This window comes from Oncorhynchus mykiss, chromosome 29, assembly GCF_057628025.1.
Source record: "Oncorhynchus mykiss isolate SJ-2025 chromosome 29, ASM5762802v1, whole genome shotgun sequence".
NCBI lineage: Eukaryota > Metazoa > Chordata > Actinopteri > Salmoniformes > Salmonidae > Oncorhynchus > Oncorhynchus mykiss.
In genome coordinates this window covers 12,911,259-12,921,782 of record NC_143050.1, presented here as the reverse complement: position 1 = coordinate 12,921,782, position 10,524 = coordinate 12,911,259, and positions in this window count along the sequence as shown.

Sequence of the window (10,524 nt, the reverse complement as noted above, 5' to 3'; positions counted from 1 at the left end):
GAATCAATGAGCAGGAATACCTGTCAAAACCACTTTGGCATGCTTTGAAATCATTTAGCAATATTTTTTTACACACATTGTAATTACACGTATAGATGCTTTCTATGTGTTCATTTGATGTATTAATTGAAAGTTGTTTCCCCAATGTTTTCCCAGAGTTGAAAAGAGAGAAAAAAGCTAATCCATATTATAACTGATAGAATTCAAACACATCTAATAATACTGGTTGCATTTCATTTTATTTTAGTATAACTACAGCCCTTTATCATATGATTCCACTTGGTTATCTGTCCAGTTCTGAGAGAACTTGGAATCCAAGTCTCTTTCATTGACTATACTATATTCACAGCTCCCTCAACACCTGTCAGGTTGCACTGCTCTGGTGAACTTCATGGCTCCATATCATATCCCTTCAAGTAGAAGAAACAGGAGGAAGAATGGCCTGAGAAACCTTCATACCCCCCCCCCCCCCCACCAAATAATCCCCTGTTAGAATGAAACAGAGCCAATCAGGGACTCTTTAAAATGCATGAGCCATGATAAAGAGTTAGCTACATCTCTAACGGTTCTCTGATGCAACAATCAAAGGAAGCGGAACACATAGAAGTGAACAACGAAAGGTTTGTGCACTTCAAAGATAAATAGTTCTTGATTTTCTCAAAAAGCAAGGCAGTGCTTGCTGCATTGATGATCGTTTGTAAGACAGCCAGGAAAACCGCCTATGAACACACCCCTAAATGGCACAGGATGAAACTACTCCAACCATTTCAATCCACACAGGATTTTCTTTTAATTTTATTGGATTAAAAAATAAGCATATCCCCTGAGAGTAAGCAAGTGACACCAAAACACCTCTGCATCACAGAAATGTAGACAAACACTCCTGGTAAAGGCTTCAACACTGTGGATTTAGTAGTTGAAAAAAGGGGAAAACATGCACGTTTTCAGCCATCTGTCAGGGCTGTTTTGAGAGTATATGAGATTTTAAAAAGGAGACCGGTGATGATCAATTGATTATTCATATCAAACCAATAAACACCTGTCTGCATTGCCTGGCCCAGCAAACAACATATATAGCCAAGGCAGCAGCTACTCTTCCTGGGGCCCAGTAAAATGAAGGCAGTTATAAACAATTAAAAACATGACATTACATTTTATAATATGTGTGCATGCGTGTCTGTACCCTCACAGTCCCCGCTGTTCCGTAATCGTAAGATGTATTTATATCTTTTTTATACAAAGTTGAAGTCCGAAGTTTACAGACACCTTAGCCAAATACATTTAAACTCAGTTGTTAACAATTCCTGACATTTAATCCTAGTAAAAATTCCCTGTCTTAGGTCAATTAGGATCACCACTTTATTTTAAGAATGTGAAATGTCAGAATAATAGTTGAGAATTCATTATTTCGGCTTTTATTTCTTTCATCACATTCCCAGTGGGTCAGAAATTTACATACACTCAATTAGTATTTGCCTTTAAATTGTTTAACTTGGGTCAAACGTTTCATGTAGCCTTCCACAAGCTTCCCACAATAAGTTGGGTGAATTTTGGCCCATTCCTCCTGACAGAGCTGGTGTAACTGAGTCAGGTTTGTAAGGCCTCCTTGCTCGCACATGCTTTTTCAGTTCTGCCCACAAATGTTCTATATGTTTGAGGACAGGGCTTTGTGATGGCCACTCCAATACCTTGAATTTGTTGTCCTTAAGCCATTTTGCCACAACTTTGGAAGTATGCCTGGGGTCATTGTCCATTTGGAAGACCCATTTGCGACCAAGCTTTAACTTCCTGACCGATGTCTTGAGAAGTTTCTTCAATATATCCACATAATTTTTACCTCCTCATGATGCCATCTATTTTGTGAAGTGCTCCAGTCCTTCCTGCAGCAAAGCACCCCCACAACATGATGCTGCCACCCATGTGCTTCATGGTTGGGATGGTGTTCTTTGGCTTGCAAGCCTCCCCCTTTTTCCTCCAAACACAACGATGGTCATTATGGCCAAACAGTTCTATTTTTGTTTCATCAGACCAGAGGACATTTCTCCAAAAAGTATGATGTTCATCCCCATGTGCAGTTGGAAACCGTAGTCTGGCTTTTTTATGGCGGTTTTGGAGCAGTGGCTTCTTCCTTGCTGAGCGGCATTTCATGTTATGTTGATATAGGACTTGTTTTACTGTGGATATAGATACTTGTGTACCTGTTTCCTCCAGCATCTTCACAAGGTTCTTTGCTGTTGTTCTGGGATTGATTTGCACTTTTCGCACCAAAGGAAGTTAATCTCTAGGAGACAGAACCCGTCTCCTTCCTGAGCGGTTTGATAGCTGAATGGTCCCATAGTGTTTATACTTGCGTACTATTGTTTGTACAGATGAACGTGGTACCTTCAGACGTTTGGAAATTGCTCCCAAGAATGAACCAGACTCGTGGAGGTCTACAATCTTTTTCTGAGGTCTTGGCTGATTTCTTTTGATTTTCCCATGATGTCAAGCAAGGAGGCACTGAGTTTGAAAGTAGGCCTTGAAATACATCCACAGGTACACCTCCAATTTACTCAAATGATGTCAATTAGCCTATCTAAAGCCATGACATCATTTTAGGGAATTTTCCAAGCTGTTTAAAGGCACAGTCAACTTAGTGTATATAAACTTCTGACCTACTGGAATTGTGATACAGTGAATTATAAGTGAAATAATCTGTCTGTAAACAATTGTTGGAGAAATTACTTCATGCACAAAGTAGATGTCCTAACCGACTTGCCAAAACTATAGTATGTTAATAAGACATTTGTGGAGTGGTTGAAAAATGTAAACTTCTGACTTCAACTGTATATACAGTGATGGAAAAAGTATTTGATCCCCTGCTGATTTTGTATGTTTGCCCACTGACAAAGAAATTATCAGTCTATAATTTTAATGGTAGGTTTATTTGAACAGTGAGAGACAGAATAACAACAAAAAAATCTAGAAAAACGCATGTCAAAAATGTTATAAATTGATTTGCATTTTAATGAGGGAAATAAGTATTTGACCCCCTCTCAATCAGAAAGATTTATGGCTACCAGGTGTCTTTTATACAGGTAACGAGGTGAGATTAGGAGCACACTCATAAAGGGAGTGCTCCTAATCTCAGCTTGTTACCTGTATAAAAGACACCTGTCCACAGAAGCAATCAATCAATCAGATTCCAAACTCTCCACCACGGCCAAGACCAAAGAGCTCTCCAAGGATGTCAGGGACAAGATTGTAGACTTACACAAGGCTGGAATGGGCTACAAGACCATCGCGAAGCAGCTTGGTGAGAAGGTGACAACAGAACTGTTGGGTGACAAAAGAACTGTCAATCTCCTTCGGCCTGGGGCTCCATGCAAGATCTCACCTCGTGGAGTTGCAATGATCATGAGACCGGTGAGTAATCAGCCCAGAACTACACTGGAGGATCTTGTCAAGGATCTCAAGGCAGCTGGGACCATAGTCACCAAGAAAACAATTGGTAACATATTACGCCGTGAAGGACTGAAATCCTGCAGCTCCCGCAAGATCCCCCTGCTCAAGAAAGCACATATACATGCCCGTCTGAAGTTTGCCAATGAACATCTGAATGATTCAGAGGACAACTGGGGGAAAGTGTTGTGGTCAGATGAGACCAAAATGGAGCTATTTGGCATCAACTCAGCTCGCCGTGTTTGGAGGAGGGGGAATGCTACCTATGACCCCAAGAACACCATCCTCACCGTCAAACAATGAGGTGGAAACATTTTGCTTTGGGGGTGTTTTTCTGCTAGGGGGACAGGACAACTTCACCGCATCAAAGGGACGATGGACGGGGCCATGTACCGTCAAATCTTGGGTGAGAACCTCCTTCCCTCAGCCAGGGCATTGAAAATGGGTTGTGGATGGGTATTCCAGCATGACAATGACCCAAAACACACAACCAAGTCAACAAAGGAGTGGCTCAAGAAGAAGCACATTAAGGTCCTGGAGTGGCCTAGCCAGTCTCCAGACCTTAATTCCATAGAAAATCTGTGGAGGGAGCTGAAGGTTCGAGTTGCTAAATGTCAGCCTCAATCTTAATGACTTGGAGAAGATCTGCAAAGAGGAGTGAGACAAAATCCCTCCTGAGATGTGTGCAAACCTGGTTGCCAACCTCTGTGATTGTCAACAATGGTTTTGCCACCAAGTACTAAGTCATGTTTTGCAGAGGGGTCAAATACGTATTTCCCTCATTAAAATGCAAATCAATTTATAACATTTTTGACATGCGTTTTTCTCGATTTTTTTGTTGTTATTCTGTCTCTCACTGTTCAAATAAACCTACCATTAAAATGATAGACTGATAATATCTTTGTCAGTGGGCAAACGTACAAAATCAGCAGGGGATCAAAAAAGTGTTCCCTTACTGTACAGTACCAGTCAAAAGTTTGGACACACCTACTCATTCAACAGTTTTTCTTTATTTTTACTATTTTGAGAGAATGCCAAGACTGCAAAGCTGGCATCAAGGCAAAGGGTGGCTATTTTTGAAGAATCTCAAATATAAAGTATATTTTGATTTGTTATACACTTTTGTGGTTACTACATGATTCCATATGTGATATTTCATAGTTTTGATGTCTTCACTATTATTCTACAACATAGAAAATAGTAAAATCAAAGAAAAAAACCCGGAATGAGTAGGTGTGTCCAAACTTTTGACTGGTACTGCATATATGATTTTACTGCGTGCATGAGTTACTTGATGTGGAATGGAGTTCCATGCTGTCATGGCTCTATGTAGTACTGTGCCTCTCCCATAATCTTTTCTGGACTTGGGGACTGTGAAGAGACATCTGGCGGCTTGTCTTGTTGGGTATGCATGGCTGTCTGAGCTGTGTGCTTGTAGTTTAAATCAAAAGCTTGGCGCATTCCCCTCTTAAAAATACAAGTAGTGATTAAGTCAGGAGAGATTGACATTAATTAATGTTAGCTCTCCATGTACATTTAAGGGTCAGGTGTGTTGGCCTTGTCTGGACCAATTGTAATTTTCATAAGTCCCTATTTGTGGCACCTGACCACACAACTTGACAGTATTCCATATGCGCTCAAAACTAGCTCCTGTAGGACTTGCCTTGATAGCTTTATTAAGAAGGCAGAGCTGCGCTTTATTATGTACAGACCTCTCCCATAGCTACTGTTGCATCAATATGATTTAACTATGACTGTTTACAATCCAGTGTTACTCAAAGCAGTTTATTCTCCTCAACTTGTTAAATTTTCACATTATTCATTACAAGATTTAGTTGCGGTTTATGGTTTAGTGAATGATCTGTTCCAAATACAATGCTTTTAGGTTTTGAAATATTTAGGACTTTTTTAGGACTTATTTCTTGCCACCCATTCTAAAACTGATTGCAGCTCTTTGTTAAGTGTTGCAGCATTTCACTTGCTGTGGTAGCAGCAGACTCAGTATTGAGTCATCAGCATACATAGACACAAAGGCTTTATTCAGAGGCAGTGGCAGGTCATTAGTAAAAATTGAAAAAAGTAAGGGGCCTAGACAGCTGCCCTGAGGAATATCTGACTCTACCTGGATTGTGTTGGAGAGGTTTCCATTAAAGAACACCCTTGCGAGCAGGTAACTCTCAATCCACAATATAGCAGGGAATGTAAAGCCATAACACACGTTTTTCACATACCCTTTTGCACTGAAGTCTAACAAAACAGCTCCCACAATCTTTTTATTATCAATTGCTCTTAGCCAATCTTCAGTCATTTGAGTAGGTCCTGTACCTGTTGAATACCTCTCCCTATAAACTTGCTGAAAAACGGTTGTTCATTTGTTTACTGTGAAATAGCATTGTATCTGGTCAAGCACAATTATTTCCTAACGTTTACCAAGGGTTGGTAACAGGCTGATTGGTTAGCTGTTTGAGTCAGTCAAGGGTGCTTTGCTATTCTTGGGTAGCAGAATTACTTTTGCTTCCCTCCAGGCCTGAGGGCACACACTTTTATGTAGGCTTAGATTGAAGAGAATGCAAATAGGAGTGGCAATATCGTCCGCTATCATCCTCAGAAATGTTCCATTGAAGTTGTCAGACCCAGGTGGCTCTCCAAACTCACATTATGGAATTCAAAATTACAACGCTTGTCTTTCATAATTTGGTCAGTTATGCATGGATGTATAGGTTCAGAATTTTTTGTTGCTATGTCTTGCCTATGTTTGCTAATCTTGCCAATGAAAATATGATTAAAGTAGTTGGCAATATCAGTATGTTTTGTGATGAATGAGCCATCTGATTCAATGAATGATGGATCCGAGTTTGCCATTTTGCCAAAAATGTCATTTAAGGTACTCCAAAGCTTTTCGCTATCTTTCTTTATATCATTTATTTTTGTTTCATAGTACAGTTTCTTCTTCTTTTTGTTCAGTTTAGTCATATGATTTCTCAATTTACAGTATGTTTGCCAATCGGCTGTGCAGCCAGACTTATTTGCCATTCCTTTTGCTTCATCCCTCCCAACCATACCATTTTTTAATTCCTCATCAATCCACAGGGATTCAACTGATTTTACAGTCATTTTGTTAATGGGTGCATGCTTATTCGTAAGTGGAAGACGCAATTTCATAAATGTGTCAAGTGCAGCGTCTGGTTGATCCTCATTACACACCACATACCAGCAAATATTATTTACATCTTAAACACAGGAATCACTACAAAACCTCTTGTATGACCTCTTATACACTATATTAGGCCCAGCCTTTGGAACTTTGGTTTTCCTAGTGATGTCTATTATATTATGATCACCACATTTGATGGATTTGGATACTGCTTTAGAGCAGATCAATCAATCAATCAAAGCTCTTCTTACATCAGCTGATGTCACAAAGTGCTGTACAGAAACCCAGCCTAAAACCCCAAACAGCAAGCAATGCAGGTGTAGAAGCAGCATTAGTAAAGATGTGGCAAATGCAAGTGGATGATTTAGTTCCTGTTCCGTTTGTAAATACCCTGGTAGGTTGACTGATAACCTGAACCAGGTTGCAGGCACTGGTTACATTTTGAAGCTTTTTCTTGAGTGAACAGCTAGATAAAAGCCAGTGAATATTTAGGTCCTCAAAGAAATATACCTCTCTGTTGAGATCATATACATTATCATGCATTTCACACATATTATCCAGATACTTACTGTTAGCACTTCGTGGTCTATAGCAGCTTCCCACACAAATGGGATTTAAGTGAGGCAGATGAACCTGTAGCCATATTATTATTTGACATGAGATCCTCTCTAAGCTTTACAGGAATATGACTCTGAACATAAATGGCAACACCTCCACCACTGGCATTCCTGTCTCTTCTGAAGATGTTGAAACCATGTATTGCTACCACTGTATCAAAGGTCTTATCTAAGTGAGTTTCAGAGACAGTCAGTATATGAATTTTAATAGAAAGTTATTGATTTCATGAACTTTGTTTTTTAGGCTACATATGTTATGTAGACTATTTTTGTACTTTCTGGGATTCTTGGTGGTTTTTATTGCTTTACTGGGAGGCTTATCAGAGGTAGATATGACAGCTGATAGTATAGGGTGCACTGCTCACAGTGGGCTTCCTACTAGGACAAAACGTCTCAGTGCTAACAGTATAACTCAGGTTCATCAGCACATGATTACTGCTGACAATAGCTGTAGGATTGACAGATGCATTCATTCAGTTAAAGGAACATAAATCAGGTTACTTACATTATGACTGCCAACGCCCCTGGGACAATGTACATTTGCAGCAGCACTACGACAACTCAATGTCACAATGGTCGGGATTATCTGAGCAGGGCTTGGGTCACTGATAGGTCATTGTCTCAAAGCAGCCTTGAAATGCAGGACAGGATCCAGGATCCAAGATGAGAAGCAACTAAAGATAGTGAAATTTCTACAGCACCATGCCTGCTCAGCTCAAACAATATGCTGCTGCCCCAATTGTTGTAGAGTACTTGAGACACGTATGTTGTCTGGGTCTGAGATGCCTGTGGTCCCGACGTGACCATGCTATCCAATCCCTAGAAAGCCAGGGACACATATTATTACATAGGCAAAAATCTGAACGTCCCTCATCTGTCACGAATGTTGAATAAAACGATATTTGAACTTACCAGTTGTCCTTGGAGTTGGTTCTTATATAGGGTGGAATTTGAGACAAAATATCCAAAGGAATGTATTATAAAACAGACTTTCCAAACATGGCTCTGTTGTAGACCCACTTTTTCCTGTTTTCCTCTTGAAAAAATAAAAGTCCCCTGCAAGTTATCTATCGCTTTTTGAGTACATATGGTGCACATGCTTTACTTTTATTTTGACATCAGGAAAGCAGTGAAGAAGTGGGTCTACCACATACTAATCTCAGTTAACCAAGAACTAAAGTCTTGCGTAATGGGTTAGATGCTTGATTAAGTTCTGGGTCCATACGGGTTAAGACGAGATAGAATGAGGATCGGAACCGGAACGAAGACCTCCACCCTTTCTCTTTGCAAGGTATGGGCAAGTCTATGGGCCAAATATCCCCACCCCTTCAAAAATTCCGAAAGATACTAACACCTGCGAAATCGTGATTTTTTTCAATTACCAGTGATGAAAAACCCTAGCACGGGAACTAATTTAACTTGTTATCTCACACATCCTGTTGTATCATGACAGACCGATGGTAGCATCTATATTTATGTACTCTGTCCACAAGAGATTAACAAAATACTAACATTTGCAAAGTCTGTTTAATAATATGTTCCTTCTGATATTTTGTCTCAAACACCAACACTATATATAAACCAACCCCATGGAGTAAGTTCAAATATTATTTTATTCAGCATTCGTGACAGACAAGGGATGTTTAAGTTTTCGACTATGTAGTAATATGTGGCTCTGCTGTCCAGGGATTGGATAGCATGCTTACGTTAGGTCTGGGATGCACGATGCATCTCAAGCTTTTGTGATAAGCAAGTGTAATTTAAATAATGTATCATTCAAAACCGTGCCTCACTTGAATGAAATAATGACCATGAAAGATGATCTCTAATACTGTAGAATTAAACAATGGTTTCAGAAGTACCCTCAAGTCTGGTTCTTTTAGAAGGACCCTCAAGCCTCAAGCCTGGTTATTTTTTAACAGCAGAGCTTTTAGAAACCACTTAAAATCATAAAAGGCCACCAATGATAATGAATCCAAATGACCAAACTAATTCACTTGTGTAACTAAATGTATGCCAGGTGCAGCTTATATCATCAGGTTCTTTGGTCCTTTCAATGCACACTGAACAAGGAAATAGACATGGTGTGTGCCCTCATTTAAACCTCATTACAACCCTCGTATGAACAATTTTAAATGCATCTTCCTCTTTCGAAACAACAGTCAATCCTTCATTACTTTTACAACCAGAACATCACTCAACAAGCAATCAGCCCGAGCCACTGATTTTTACAGCATACATTAACAACACTGCAGGCTATGCAGCAGTCAAGCACCGGATATTTGTGGAGATTACCTCTGTCAAAGCCCAAAGAAACAACTCATTCTGGCTGACTTGGTGAAGGGTCGATAGAAAGAAAAGTATGACGGTAATGATTTGAATCTGAGTCCAGTCAACTTTTGTTCCTTCGGCAGAAACGGCTAATCTATGGAGAATCTGATGACAGTTTACATTCATGCTCTGCCAACAACATTAGTGATGCCAGCTGTTGGCAAATGTGGCTAGTGTGGTATACCATCTACAGTAGTAAACAAGGAGAAGTTTGCCCGGTTGCACCTATAGGTCACTTTTCATTGAACTGTTCATTATATTTGGTTGGCAGTCATGTGAATGGTTTGTGTCCAGAGTGGGTGGTTGATGAAACAGTGGAGCATGTGCTGCTGTCCTGTTGATAGTTTGTTGAAGAGAGGGAAAGATGGATGTGTAGGGATATTGAGATTGGAGAAGGTTGGGAAGGTTAGGAGGGGATTTGGGGGATGGGGAGGGTTTGTTGGACGTTAGTAGGGCTCTTTCTTATTGTTTTAGTAGTACAGAATTAGGAAGTGTTTTCTTTTGTTTCTAATGTAATATGTAAATCGTGATTGACCACACACTCCAGCACAGTAAGTGGCGGTATGCACCTTTAACTTGTTTGCGCAACGCCATTTTAACGATGATGAAGAAGAAGAAGAAGAAGAGGCAGAGCAGCAGAAGAAGAAGAAGAAGACAAAGAAGAAGAAGAATACCTTGTTTAGGAATACATCTACTTGGGCAAATAGTTTTGAGAACATCTGAATTACATGGCAAGAATATGTAACATCTATTAGTATGACCGAATCTAGGCCCATTAATAGGGAAGCAGTCGGAAGGCTGACGTAGTTTTCTGTGGAAATTGTTAAAAGTAGTTATTGTACATAGAGTTACATAGAGTACAATAATAACTATATAGCTCAGTGGTAAAAACACAAACCACACACAGCCTTCGGGGACAAATGCTCTCATCGGAGCAGCAGGGTTTGTGGTGCTTTTATACATTGTACATGTTCCCAACCA